The sequence below is a fragment of the Panthera leo genome, chromosome B4 (assembly GCF_018350215.1).
Source record: "Panthera leo isolate Ple1 chromosome B4, P.leo_Ple1_pat1.1, whole genome shotgun sequence".
NCBI lineage: Eukaryota > Metazoa > Chordata > Mammalia > Carnivora > Felidae > Panthera > Panthera leo.
The window spans coordinates 56,946,073-56,961,295 of NC_056685.1; the positions used below are offsets into that span (position 1 = coordinate 56,946,073).

At 34.7% G+C, this 15,223-nt stretch overlaps 1 protein-coding gene across 19 annotated transcripts in view; it reads right to left on the reverse strand.

Moving 5' to 3' along the window:
• The window catches only part of SOX5 (SRY-box transcription factor 5), a 1,003,938-nt gene that overhangs the window by 269,816 nt on the left and 718,899 nt on the right, over nt 1-15,223 (reverse strand). Inside the window, exon 1 of one of the 19 annotated variants that reach the window (XM_042946071.1) lies at nt 12,179-12,247. The exons of the other annotated variants lie outside the window; for them this stretch is intronic. The gene's annotated coding sequence lies outside the window, so the exon portion shown is untranslated. Of the gene's footprint in view, nt 1-12,178; nt 12,248-15,223 lie in introns of those variants that run through there. 19 annotated transcript variants of the gene reach the window in all.

The window sequence follows — 15,223 nt, forward strand, 5'->3', positions numbered from 1 at the left end:
TATGAGGTATAAATAGTAAATCTTATGTAAGCATAAAGAATGACCACAGAAGCCACGTTTCTAACCAGCCTTTAAGAAAATCCTTCTTAGAAGAGGTGATGCTTCGCTGAGTTTGAAAGGACATGTAGGCATTATCTTGGAAAGTGAAGGGTTAAATGGCTTATAAAATGGTACAGTGTGAATATTATCTCATCAGTGGGAGAAAGTGATACTAGGTCACAAAACCAGAGGTGTCAATGGTTGTAGAGAGAGTTGCAGGTAGAGGAAGACAAAGAGTTGTAGGATTTTGTTTATTTAAATTTTACCCATTTAGCAAATAATTACTTAACTAGGCATCCAATATTTCCTCATCTATCCCCTCATTCAATAAACAAAATTAGGCAACTATCATGTACTGAAGTCATGCTATTTAGTAACTAAACAAGCTTTATGGTCTCAAGATATTTAAACTCTCATGGTAGAAATAAATATCACAAGGTTTATAGTAAGATACAAATTCTGTAAATAAGCAACATAAAATCCAGTGTAGATATATCATCTAAACACGGAGCTACCTGACACACTGTCTGTAGGGTACCTCCCACCTGAAATCCCACTAAAATGGAAAAAACATCTTAGTGATACATCTATCATCAGCATGGCACTACAGTTTGTTTGGATATCGTTGTTGTTAGCCAACGACCCAAGCAAGTGTGTGGTAACCAAGAATAATCAATGATGAAAATGGATTTTGAACTACAACTCTGATCTGATCATTCCCTGCTGGAAAAGTCATCAATTGCTTTTCAATGTCTAATGTATAAAGTTTTAACTAGAGTGACATTCAGGGTTTTCTTTTTTTTTAAAGTTTATTTATTTATTTTTAGAGAGACAGAGACTGCACCAGTGGGGGAGGGACAGAGATAGGGAGGGAGGGGGGGGGAGAGAGAGAGAGAGAGAGAGAGAGAGAGAGAGAGAATCATAAGCAGGCTCCACACTGCAAGTGCGGAGCCCAATGTGGGGCTCAAACTTACAAACCATGAGATGATGACCTGAGCTGAAACCTAGAGTTGGACATATAATCAACTGAACTACCAGGAACCTTATATACTTAGGGCTTCTTCAACCTGACCCTAAACTACATTTGGAATCTACTTTGTTTTCCTTTTCTCAATTTATTTTCCTTATATCCCCAATAAACTAAATTATTTATTCCTTGTGATAATACTTGATGTATTTTAGCCTCTGTGTTTTTTGTTTCTTTGTTTGTTTGTTTTTATTAAACCACTAAACTATTCATCCCAGTTCAATCCCACTTGACAAAGCCCTAGAGGGCCCTCCCTCCATCTCTGTCTATTCAAATACTGGCTATCTCCAGGTACATCACTACATCATGAAATAATCCACTCTTTTCTCCAACAAAATATGTGCCTTTGTAATGGAATCTATTATTTCCTGATATATTTTTCTTGCATGGAGATTTTGATATATTTTAAAAAATGTCTTCGATACTATAACATAATTGGTGTAACAAGGTTGTCCCTGTTACTTGTTTTGTTGTATGTCATATTATTTTGTAAGCCCAGGTATTTATCAAAAAATCAATATAAATAAATTAATTCGTGCATTATTTCATAAACTCATTCATATTAACTATGTTCATCATATTGTTTTAATCTATGAGAAATAATATACTGCAATGGTTTAAAAGCTAGTTTTGTACCAGACATATCTGAGCTCGTCTTGCTTTTACTACCTTTCTAGTCAATTTATTTAGCCCACCTAGACAACAGTTTCCTCATCTATAATAGTATGTGTGTTTGTATGTATGTGTGTGTGTGTATACACATATATATACATACGTACGTATATATATATATATATAGAGAGAGAGAGAGAGAGAGAGAGAGAGGTCTAAAGTGCATGATGCCTGAGGAAAAAACTATATGTTTAATAAATGTTACCTACTATTATTAAAAAGTAGCATTACTAAGTTTAGTATAATCTTTCAAGCTACTCAAAATTAGTTTGTTGTTATGGTGGTTCTTTTTTTTACCTATTTCCTACCATTAACAGATAAAGAGAAATTTTTTTATGTATGTTATACAACTTAAACACAACGTGCTACGAGTCTGACAGATAAGGATCAGACTGGTTGTCAACATAAAAACAGATAGTCAAGCATGACAATATAGAACAAAGTCAAGATCTTCATCTAAATGAAAGTTTTGTAGTCTGCCAATTTTCTATATACTGCTGCCACTTCCTCTTAATAACCTTGAAACTTCATACTTGACTGAATAATTTACTGTATGTGCAGTTAAATTTTCGTATTTGCCTGAACAGACAATATACGCTGTGGAAAGCATCTGCTCACCACTTTTCTAAGGGCATTGTACATACAGATGGAATGCATCCCTGTAACACACTCTTTGAATTTATGAAATAAGAAATAGTTTAAGGTTTAGATAATCAACATTATAAGTAATCGCATTTTCTTCTGGTAAAATGAATACCAAAAAAACAAAAAAGGCAAATGGTGACTGTGTCTATTCTTTCCCTGCTTTGACTTACAATAATGCCTTTCACAGCCAAGAAAAAGTTTCCCCCATTTCCCATCTCAGTTTTTTTCCCCCCTCATCCATTAACCTTCCATAGTTCAATGAAAACTCAGTCGTTTACACTTAGACCTAACATTTCTCAACACTACTCCTAAGAACGCTTGAAAGAAAGCGTGGGGCAGGAATACAGAAGACACCCCTGTCTCACAGAGGAAAGGTCAAGCAGCATGTAGCACTGCCTTCTCCTCCCCAGTCTTGAGCACTCAAGTCAGAGGACCGGGTCTCACTGCAACACTCGCCTCCTAATAGGTGGTGGAGACATGTTTAACTTGGACATAAATACAGAGAGGTCAGCCTGAGTCAGCTTCACTCAAACATTTCTTTTGATCTTTGGCTGACAGCATCAGAATCAATGTAAAATGGAAACCAAAAACTGAGATGCTATTACAATGCAAAAATTATCCTTGCTCCTTTAAAACAACAAAAACAACAACAACCTTTTTTTTTCTGTAGTCACAATCCTGGCATGGAAAGAAAACAACATGGTTTCATTGAGCAAACTGCAGTCATATTTCTGGCTTTGTTTTTTAAACAATAAGGGTGTTTGGCAAAATCGGGTCACAAGGGAAATACAAGTTACAATAAAACATCTATAAATGCTAAATATAGCTCTTCCAGTCACGAGGTGTTACAAATTTCTTCAAGCCTATGATAGGCTGGGAGCTGAATCTCTGGGCAACAAGGTGGCTTTCAGGGGCACATAAACATTTTCTGATTGTTTATTTTTACTTTGTGACATTCTCATCCTCCTTTCATCATTTCCTACCTTTTCTCCACTTCTAGCTATCTGCCCAGGCCCTTTGGGTCAACATTGAGAAGTCCAGACTTCCCACTCAAGAGTTCATTTAGGTGGAGTGCCCTGTATCAAGACCTCTATGAACTCTAAAATTTTTCCTTCTTTCCCTTTTTAAATATATATTTTTTTATTTTTGGGAGAGCACAAGTGAGTGAGGGGCAGAGCGGGGGACAGAGGTTTGGAAGCGGGCTCAGCGCTGACAGGCTGACAGCAGCGAGCCTGATGTGGGGCTAAAACTCACTAACAGTGAGATCATGACCTGAGTTGAAGTTGGACGCTCAACCAACTGAGCTACTCAGGTGCCCCTAAAATTTTTATTTCTCTTTCATGACTCAATATTTATTTTTATTTTCATTTTTAAAAATTTTTTATGTCTATTCATTTCTGAACAACAGAGAGAGACAGAGCACAAGCAGGGGTGGGGTGGAGAGAGAGGGGGACACAGAATCTAAAGCAGGCTCCAGGCTCTGAGCTGTCAGAACAGAGCCCAATGCGGGGCTCGAACCCACAAACCGCAAGATCATGACCCGAGCTGAAGTCAGACATCCAACCGACTGAGCCACCCAGGCGCCCCTCAATATTTATTTTTATATATCAATTTAAATTCCGATGTGATTCATTGCAATTTATGAATGGTCAATTCGCTTATCTACTCGTTTGTGTTTACATTTTTAAGAGAGTTATGGGTTGAATTGTATTCACCCAAAGAATGTATGTTGAAGTTCTAACTTAGTGCCTGTGACTCTCACCTTTAATTTGAAATGGAATCTTTGCAGATTTAATTAAGTTGAGATTATTAGGGTAGGTCCTAAGACTGGGGTCCTTACAAGAAGATGGCCATGTAAAAACACAAAGAGAACACCATGTGACAACAGAGCCAGAGATCAGAGTGATGCATTTGCAAACCAAGGAATGGCAAGGCTGGATGGCCAACACCAGTAGCTAAAAAGTGGCAAAGATTCTAAAAGGATTCTACTAAGGTTCTCAGAGGGAACATGACTTTGCTGACACCTTGACTTCAAACTTATAAACTCCAGAATTGTGAAAATATAAATTTCCCTTGTTTTAAGCCACCCAGATTGAGTTACTTTGCTATGGCAGCGTGAGGAAACTAATACAAAGACTATCTTATAAATTCAAATACATTAATCTTTACCAGAATATGTACAGAATATATTTTTAAGCAAGGCCTATCTATTTCCCATTAAGACTCCCATTGTATGTTTGAACAAGCATAGTCATATGAACTCTTTCCTCTTTCTGCAGATACAGCTTTGGAAATAAAGCCTTCAATCAACATTTTTTATAGCTTTCCTATTGTCCCCAACTCTACTTCATCACCCCCAACTTCACACATATATTTTCTACATTATATTAGTTTTTAATGACTTTCTTCCCATGTAAATTAGTGTTTAGAGAAACTAAAAATGGGTACCTGAGTGGCTCAGTTGGTTGAGTGTCTGACTCTTGATTTCATCTCAGGTCATGATACCAGGATTGTGGGATTGAGCGCCATTCTGGGCTCTGCGCTGAGCATGGAGCCGCTTGGGATTTTCTCTCTCTCTCTCTCTCTCTCTCTCTCTCTCTCTCTCTCTCTGTCTCCCTCTGCCCCTCTCTCCACACTCATGCTCTCTTTCTAAGAAAACAAAACTAAACTAAACTAAAACAAAACTGCTGGTAGTTCTTATTGGCATTACTAAAGATGTTCATTTTTATTAAGATCAAGTCCCTAGTAATTAAATTAAATATTAATAAAATTTTATAATGTTAGTAATGTTATTATAAATATTAATAAAATAGCCAAAATAAAACATGTATTCATAACTTACTATATATACATTCAGATAAATATTAAATACTTAAAATAAATGAATATACAAATATACATAAATGCTTCTAAAAAAGGATATTATATTTACTATTATGCAACTTTTTAAACTTAAAACATAAATCATAGACATGTTTCCATATTTCTATGGATAAATTTCTCTAATGTTTAACACTTTCATAGAAATCCACCGATGAATGCACAATAATATACTTACATCATCCCGTATAAAATTTTTAGTTTTTCCACAACAATGTCACAAATAATATACTTTACTAATTCTGACATATATATGTGAGAATGTTCAGCTTCTAATACTGTAATTACTAAGCCAAAGTGCAGATATATTTTAATTTTGATAAGTATTGACAGAGTCCCATCAAATATTCTTTATTCAATGTGAATTACAATATTCGCTTCTAATAAATTATGTAATTGGTACACATGTATATCATATATGTTGTAATCTTTTCCTTTATCTTCATGTACACACATGCTTCCTTAGGGAATGAATGTTATTTAACTAATATATAAATCCAGGGGTAATGACATCCAAATTTTGGGTGTGTGTGTATGTATGTATGTATAATATCCTTTAGATACACACCCTGTCACATACACACTCATATTGCTATATGTGTATGCACATAATAAATCCAGAGATGCACAGGAGAAAACACATTACATGAATCCTTATAAAAGAGGAATTGAGTGAGTGAAGGATAGGAGTAGGAAAGAGAAATACTTTCCATTGTACACTTTTTATTACATTTTTAACTATTTACTTTGTGTCTTTAATATCCTCTCCAAAATTAGCTACTTTTTAAATAAATTTATATGAATATGGAATCACAAATGCCTCAGATATTAATAAACATAGAACTCAGTTAAACTAAGTTAGTGTAATTTATTCCACATCAGTATAACATGAATTCAAGTACAATATTGTTGGCCAGAAATTTTGAGGCTAGTACATTTTTGTGAAAATTATTTTCATTATTGATCTGATTGCATTATTTCTAAACATAAACACTTTAAAGTCAATTTAAGTAATTTATATCTTTTTTTCTTTTGAAACATACTTTTTAACAGGAAAAAACTAACACCCTAATTAAGACTTTATAAAAGAAAAATAAAACCTATAATTTTTTGATTTTACAATGTGTAAGGTTAGGATAGGAGGAATATTCATGGGTTCCAGATGGTTACATGAATGGCAAATGAAAGTCTTTCTTTGATAGAGTTGAGATCACTCCACATTTTCAGTGAGTTCCAATTGTTGATAATAGACTGAATTTCATAATAGCCTTTCCTGCCCTCCACAATATTAGCATTAAGAGCTACTGAGATAGATCCCAAATATTGAAATTACACAAGAAATTCCTCTTATGATTTAAAATGTCCAATAGGAGAAGATCAAGCCAGAAACCTTACATTATGCTTGAAAGTGCAGAGTTACTCAAACTGTTAAAAAGAAACAAAACATTTTACTGAATACTTCAGTTTAAGAAAAAAATAAAGCTAGAAGCAACTATTGTTTCTGGAAGCACAGAAAGCTTTATAAGCACGTGCAATACTATCTTCTTCTAACTTTTTACTATTTCTCCCACTTTTAGGACTTCCAAGTTGACTTATTGGCTATTTAATTAAATATGCCAAAAAGTTATGTAACGTGTCCACAGGATATTGATAGAAGTGGCATACCGTACATGGTTTATTTACATATTGAAAAACACAGTACCAGAGAGTCTTCTGAAATTATTATTATTACGATCATATCAACGTGTGCAGCATCACAATACAAGCCCCTTTAAAAAAAACCAAAAAACCAAAACACAAATTGTTACTCTACTGCATTCAGAAAGACACACAATGCAGGCTCAGATCTTGGCAACCTGTGAAAGTGCCCAGTCGAAAATTACTAACAGCTGGAGATGACAGTTGTTTTAACAGCTGAGCTGACAGGATTAATTTAAATGCACTGAAATCAAAAGTAGATAACACCTGTTTAGTCTTCTAGGGCCATTCGACAAGGTAGGCCAAAGGAAAAATGCAGAGCCAGAACTGTGTCTCTCTCTCTCCTCGAAGGACATAGGGGCTTCAGAGGAGAATGTCACCTTTTTGATGGAGGTGGGGTTAGATTCCAGCAGCAGGGGGCTGGTCAGCCTTTATCAGTTTTTAACATCTGGTTCCTATAATGTACCCCCTTCCCTTTTTTCCTTCTCTATCCAAGGTCTTTGACCCAAACCCAACAGTGGATAAAGATCACTAGATTTCAAAGCCATAGCTTCTCAGTACAGCTTCCTAGAAATTCTCTTGGGTTAATTAATGTATTCTCTTTGAGCTTCACAGCCACAGCCACAGCCACAGAAGAGCTGCTCTTTTTTTCCCCCTCCTTTCTTATCTCTGGTTCCAAAATATATCATGTCATGCAAGAGTCTGCATTTCAAATGGTGGTCACAAAATATATTCAGTGGGTTTCTGTGTAGGATATTTGTCAACAGTTGATGGTTTTCATCTAAAAACCATTTTTCCAAAAGAAGAAATATTGAAATAATTTTTTTTTTGAATTGAGGAACAATGAAACAATGGTTTAGGTTTATATGAATGAGAATGATAGGATATTGTGATTTTTTTCAAAAGGTGCATGTAAGCCTCGATTCATGTGCTCTTATGAGCACAAGTACATACACAAAGCAAAATCAAACAGTTTGAAATCAGAAGTGTTTATTTTGCATCACTTTCAAGAATTAGGACTTAAATTTACCTGAGGAACATAAAGACTACTTCCCCTCACACGAAATAATATTTTGGCCTAATGTTAAGAATCTTAATATGCACAAATCAAAAACCATTCTATTAAAGTGTTTTGTCAAAATTATACTTATATCATTTGCAGATAACACATAGTATATGGAATGGATGTTGAGTAGACATAAAGTTTGCTCTTCAAAATTTTACCCAAATCTATACTGGCCCCCATTTAAAAGAAAGTATGACTCTGTCCTGGGAGGCAGGGAGAGGAAACATCTTCAGGATGAAGTTGGCTTCCTGCTTAGCCAGCTCTAGACACTGAATGAAAAGCACAGAGCATAAGGCTTTTATGTTTTTTTAATTTACAACCCAAATAAAGAAACTAGCCGATAATGATTTCCTTTTTCTCATTTGAGAAAAAAAAATACATGTGTATAAGTAATTTTGAGGAGGCAAAATTTTTGAAAATTCCAAAACTTTGGGGTTATAAAAATGGTTAAAAGTGATACATATGCAAAGCAGAAGCATGATTTAGAATCTCAGTGGATTATGGAAAACATAGGAAGATACACTTTTTGGGGTAGGCCAAACTCCTAGGCACAAACTATTTCTCATTTCCCTATTTCATAAAAATAAGTTCTGCATTAGAAGTACTTAAAAAATACCTCAATTGCAGTAATCCAGAAACTCTTCTTAAAACAGTCTTACTTAAAAAAAAAAAAAAGTGGCAAAGCTCTTTTAACCTCACATTAACATAAATACATGAATGGCTTATCTAACAATTCAAAACCAAACAGATTTAAAATTAATTTAAAAAACTTTTTATTCATCTTAATTTTATTCATTCACACACAAAAAGATGCACTAAGTGTAACTGTTCTAAATAAGGACAAAATGTTCTTATTTTTCCAAGTAATTTGCAATGGTACTGAAATATTTTTAAATCTTGGAGACTCATTAAATAATTGTATTCCTTGAACCAAATTGCAACAATATTTTTTTTAAAGCCAGGAAATGAATTACTTCTGGTATTTATAGCTTCTACAACTAATATCTAATCAGTAACTGTATGATAGAAAATAGCTACTTATGATATATATATTTCTCTTTTTATTAATAATCTAATAACAGGTTCACACAAATATTAATTCTGGTGTGACTGGGGTTTTATTACCTAATAGGCTGCAATAAAGAAACTCTTGGTAGAATAATGACCATCATATTTTCTTGTCAACATCAAAGTTATGACTGTGTTATGGACAGTAAAAGTGTGATGACACACTTTAAATACTTTGGGTCAAAATATGTCTAGCAATAATTTGTTCTTCTTGGTAGTTTCTTAGAGCAATTCTCAAAGGAAAACCACAGATGGGAATTTTTTTTTTTCAGAAAGAAACATTTATGCTTTAAAGGACAATCTGTTATATGGTATCAGCTATTAGATCTCTTTAGAGAAAGACACCAGAAGAAGATTCAGAAATAATATTAAATAATATAAGCAAGGCCAAAACCAAACTGAAAGAAACATAGGTTATTTATTGTTTCCTTCATATTCAACATCTTCACTGGGGATAGAGGAGAGAATAGTAACTCGGTAGAGTTTAAAGCTTGAATTATCAAAATCCCACTCACTCATGAACAATTTTGTTTAAAAAAGATGAATATCAGCATGCTACATCTCAGAAAAATACATGCTTCTCATAAAATGTACACTAAAATAATTCCATTTGAAAGCATCTAAATAAAGTATGCAACATATAAGGAAGAAAAAAGACAAGACAGACAGTGACCTTCAAGAGGTAGTTATTGTGAGAACCAAAAGAAATTTGCTAAATGATGTGAAAAACAACCCTCAAACTGTATTTCATTTTTCTTTTACATTCAGTTCTGCCTTTAAAAAATCACACATTTTCAGAAAATCTAATTGTATTTCTAAACCATTAAGTTCCAGAAAAATCTTGGTTTTCCTGTTTTATAATTATTTCAAAGTCTTTCATCTATTGGGAATACAATAGTAATTGTTGATCTATTCTGTCTAATGATAGATTTTTCCACTTTTATAAAAGAAGGAGCAATGCCTTCCCTGCTTTTTATCTCTTTATACAACTCAGAGACTCAAAGAAGATAATTACAAACAATGCCTGAAGAATGGTTCAGTTAATGTTAATTTATACAACAAACTAATTACTACCAAATGGTAAAAATCACATGTGGAAGTCCCTCTCTCCCACGCACATAACTAAACCAGCAGCCATCTGTCTCAGCTTGGGGAGAGCTCAGGGACACCCAGAGAAGATAAGGAAAGGAAGGGTGCAGATGTACTAGCTCATTCACCTACATACACATCACAGGACGTGATCACCGTGTTTCTGAGCCTTAAATGTGCTCAGGAAAAGCGAAAGGTAAATATATAGAAAGAAGGTATTTCAAATGCATTTTAATCAAAGTACATGCTGTTCTGTAGTCATCACAGGTAGAAACCAACCTTCAGCAAGTAAATGTTTTTGTTTTAGACATAACTACATACTTTTAAACTGTCATTCTTCATCCGTGTACCATTTTTGCTCCAGAAGAAAGAACATGCATCCTTGAGTTTTCATAAGGAAGTTTATAATTTCTGAGCTCTGGAAAGTATGTGTCTATATTTTTGACAATGAGTAAAATAATCTCCTTATATGTTATGAATGTAATTTGAGATATACATTCTAAACTATGTATATTGAAGTTAGTTAATATATTAAAAAAATAAAATAATGCTATTGATATTTTGCCATTTAATTAGCCTATAATTATAGCAAATGCAGCAAAATAAAGGCAATATTTTCCCCCTTAAAATCACAAGGTGAGTTGTGACATTTAAATAACAATAGATTTTCAGGTGAAATAATCTAAATGGGAATAAAAATATTAAAATGCTTTTTATTTTTATAAATTAAAAGAATATTCATTTACAGATGTGTTTCAGGTATGTTTTTAATGGCACTTAGAATTCCAAAATAGAGGAATAGGCTTGGCAAATATTTAGTGAGTGAAAACAGAATGAAAAATCTAGAAGTAGTGGCAGTAATACTGATTTGCCCTAACATATATTCCCTGTGGAATTGAAGAACTGTTTAACATACAGTAGTTCCGAACTCACTGGAACCGGTTCTCTAGACTTGCCCTTCACATACTTGATGGTAGCTAACCTGATTCAAGATAGACTACACAGCAAACCCTGAAGCAAATAGGTTATAGTAAATGTATTCTCTTTCACAATGAGATGTCGCACACTGCTTGCTTGCAGGCCCTCAATATAAGAGATTTGTACAGGGGCACCTGGGTGGCTCAGCGGGTTAAATGCCCCACTCTGACTCAGGTCATGATCTCACGGTTGGTGAGTTCAAGCCCCAAGTCTAGCTCTGTGCTGACAACTCAGAACCTGGAGCCTGACTCGAATTCTGTGTTTCCCTCTCTTTCTGCCCCTCCGCTGTCCATGCTCTGTCTCTTTCCCTCAAAAATAAAGAAACATTAAAAATAAAATTGAAAAAAAAGGAGATTTCTACAGAAGGCAACAAAAAAGATTGATAACAATGCAGCAGGACCCTAATATTAGAAATGAGGAGGCTATGTAAAATTATCTATTTATTATTTCTCGAGGTTATTTCAGAAAAGTAGACACGCAGCTTCTAGAAAATATATTTTTATGAAATTCTTCTTGGATGTTCACATTTTTTTCACTTCCTTTAGCAGCTTTTAAATTATTGGACACATTTTCCTACCATTCATCAACTTCTAACATATAAGTCCTACATGTGTAAAAAATGGAAAAGATTAATTTAGAGGCCATTTCTATTTTGGGCATTCCACTTAACCAGTTAGGGTTTTTAGCAAACAGTGTAGAACATACTCTTTTACACTTCAATGCTGCATTTTAATGCTGTATATAGCAAACAGTAGAAAATTTGTAATTATCCATTTGAATAATATTTTAAAATTATCTATTTTAGTTCTTTTATCTGTACTATATTTATAGGTTTTTGTGATGATCAATTTAACTCAAGAATATTCTCATCTAAGTAAGAATCTTTTAAATAAAAAGTCTAACTTTGTTTGCCTTTTCATTGTCCTTTTAAATACATCAGAGAAGGGTATAAATTTCACAAGGGTCTTCATCCAAAGAGTCTGTAAATTATGTTGTGATATTTTCATGTAAGATACCTTCATGACTGTCCAGGACTACAACTGGCACCTCTGTTAGAATCAGGAAGTCACTTTAGAGATGTCAGGACTCTGGAATTTTCATAATCTAGAAAATAAGGTAGGTAGGTAGGATGAGTATCAACATTACCCTTGATCTAGCTTGTAATACCTCTGGGGAGGCAGGTACATAGAAGAGAAAAAAATATGATTAAAAAAGAAAGAGAGAATAAACAGAATAATTCAGGATTCTAGCAAAATCTAACATTAAAAGTGTCTGCCTTTCAATAAAAGTATTGCCTTTCATCAAACTTATTGAAAAAACAATATAGATACATTATAAGCCACGGATCTTACAACAAAAGATCTTATCTTCTACCCCAATACATTAATACTAGAGATTCATAGTGCAGACCAACAATAAACTTGATTCTTGTTTGATTTACAGTGGAACACCTAATCAACCCAGTAATAAACCTGATGTATAATTGATCTGTAAAAGTTCACTGTTCTTTTTGACCACATTTCTTAATAAGGAGCTCTCCAAACCTGTTTTTGTTCTTTTTGCATACTGAGTTAACAAAGACATTGATAGAATATCTCTAGAATTATATACCTGGAAAGAACTATGAAATCCATCGAATGTAATAATTCTATTTTTAAATAAAGAAAGATAAAGCAGTTGTGCAAGGTTATACAGACAACGATGAGAGCAAAACTAGCACCCAGGTCTTCATAATTCATTATTTCCTCTATTAAACTTCCTTCAGGAAGAGAGCTAGAAACCCTAGGGTGGGTTAGAGGGTCAGGTCAGAGATAGCTTATTCAACCATTTAATTAACTCATTGAACTAGGAATCACTACACTAGAAGCTTTGGATAATGGGATGACAGGGACTCTGTCCCTGCCCTCCAAGACAGAGATTAGCAGACTTTATCCATAAAGGGCCAGAGAGCAAATATTTTAGGCTTTTGTGGGCAACATTACTCAGTTCTACCAGTGTAACCCTAAAGTACATTATATTATGGTACACTACCTCAATATATAAATGAATGTGCCTGTCTGTGTTCTAATGAACCTTCATTTATAGACACAAATTTGAATTTCATATAATGTTCATGCATAATAAAATACTCTTATTTGGAGAACTGGATACTTGAGTCTCTGAGAAGGGGCTGATAAGAGGGCCTTAACTTTGCTTGTCCTTTCCATTGGTTGTGCTGTTTTCATCTTTCTAGCATGATTATTCACGAAGCCTTGCTGGGGCAGTGGCCTTTCACAGATTAGGCACTGATCTGACTGAAGGGCTGAAGTTTGGAATTTGTCTTTCTGAAGAAGTGCTGTAGAGATGTCTGGGATGCCTAGGAAATGGGTCCTGCCACTTCCATCTACAGGCTGTATTGAGTAGGGAAGAGCCATGTCCTTTCTCCCTGGCTACAATGGGTTTTGTAGACACAAAGGATGTCTCCAATCTGGTAGTGGGTAGATCCTAGGAACTTACTTGCATCTGTCTTTCCTTCATTAACCTGTGTGGGTAGCTGTCAACTTACTAGAGGAAAAGAAACTGCTAGGAAATTTTGAGACATTTAAGTATCATTTAGGCCACTTTGACGACTTTTTCGTAAACAAGTACTTGGTTTTATCAAATGGATTCCAATAAAATATTTTAAAGTAAAAAAAAATATTATTCCTCTTTTGATTTTTTTCAATAATTCAAAAATGGAATGCTGCTCTAGGAAGTCAAAATCTAATAGAGGAGAGACACAAAGACAGAATCTCTTAAGGGAGGGATGATGGGAGTCGTTAAGAGTTAGCAGAAAATATTAAGGACGAACAGCCATCACCCAGGTGCAAAGTAAGGTGAAAGGCACTGCAACGAAACATCATAAGCAAAGAAAAGCATGGTGGCTGTGAAAAGCCACAGGCAACTCGGCATTACTAGAGCAAAAGTCATAAAGAGTGATGCAGGGAATGGTAGGAAATGAGAAACGAGGCTGGGGAGTTAGACAGGAAGTGAGCTCACTGCAGCTGCAGGCTGACTACCCACCTACGGTAATAAAGGGCTCGGGGAGACCCAATAAAATATACAGGATGGCACAAGTACTACAACACATGCCAGCTGAGGCTCTTTTTCCACTCTTGAGAAGAAATTAAATAGGTCTACTTCCATCCCCCTGAGGCTGCTCCACCATTGTCTCTTCTCCTTGTGCAAGGAACTTAAGAAAATGTATGGATTGCATTTTATTAACTGCCAGCAGGATAGGTGAGCATGTCAGAAGAAATGTATTAATACATTGTTCTATATGTGCCTCTTATACACCTGTATGTGTTAGAACTTAATCAGTTTGGTTTACACTTGGAGTTATAATGGTGGTGCCTAGGTGGCTGAATGGTTAAAGCTTCCGACTTTTGGTTTCGGCTCAGAATCATGATCGCACAGTTCACAAGATCAAGTCCCGTGTTGGGCTCTGTGCTCACAGCAAGGATACTGCTTGGAATTCTCTCTCTTCCCCTCCCTCTGCTCTCTCTCTCTTAAAATAAATAATTGAAAAACTTTAGAAAAAAATTGGAGTAGTAATTACAGGAAAAAAACAACCTTTTAAGGAGTTTTAATGAGTTTGGACTAAGCATTTAAATTTTTCATAATGGATCCAAACATGATTCCATAACTTAGTGTGTTTTAGTTCTTTGAGTAAGATTTACATTAGGTGCCAATTATGATCATCACCATCACCATCATCATCATCATTATCATCATCATGTTTCTGGCTCACCTTTCCAAATGTCATTCTGCTGATACTAAACCAATAGTCAAAAATAATATCCTCTACTATTTTAGTGAGGAAAAGGCTAAAGATGGATAAAGGGGAAGTAATACATTATATGCCCAGTCTTCTTAACTGGAGAACTTGGGAGAAAGCAATTAGAATATTTTCTTCAGAGCTATAAATTTGTCTCAGAAAGAAGTGACTGGGCAGAAATCAATAACTTGAAAATACCCAGACAAGATGGGATGATGAGTTAAACTATACTATATGAAGGTATGTTATAAAAGGGTAGATTCAG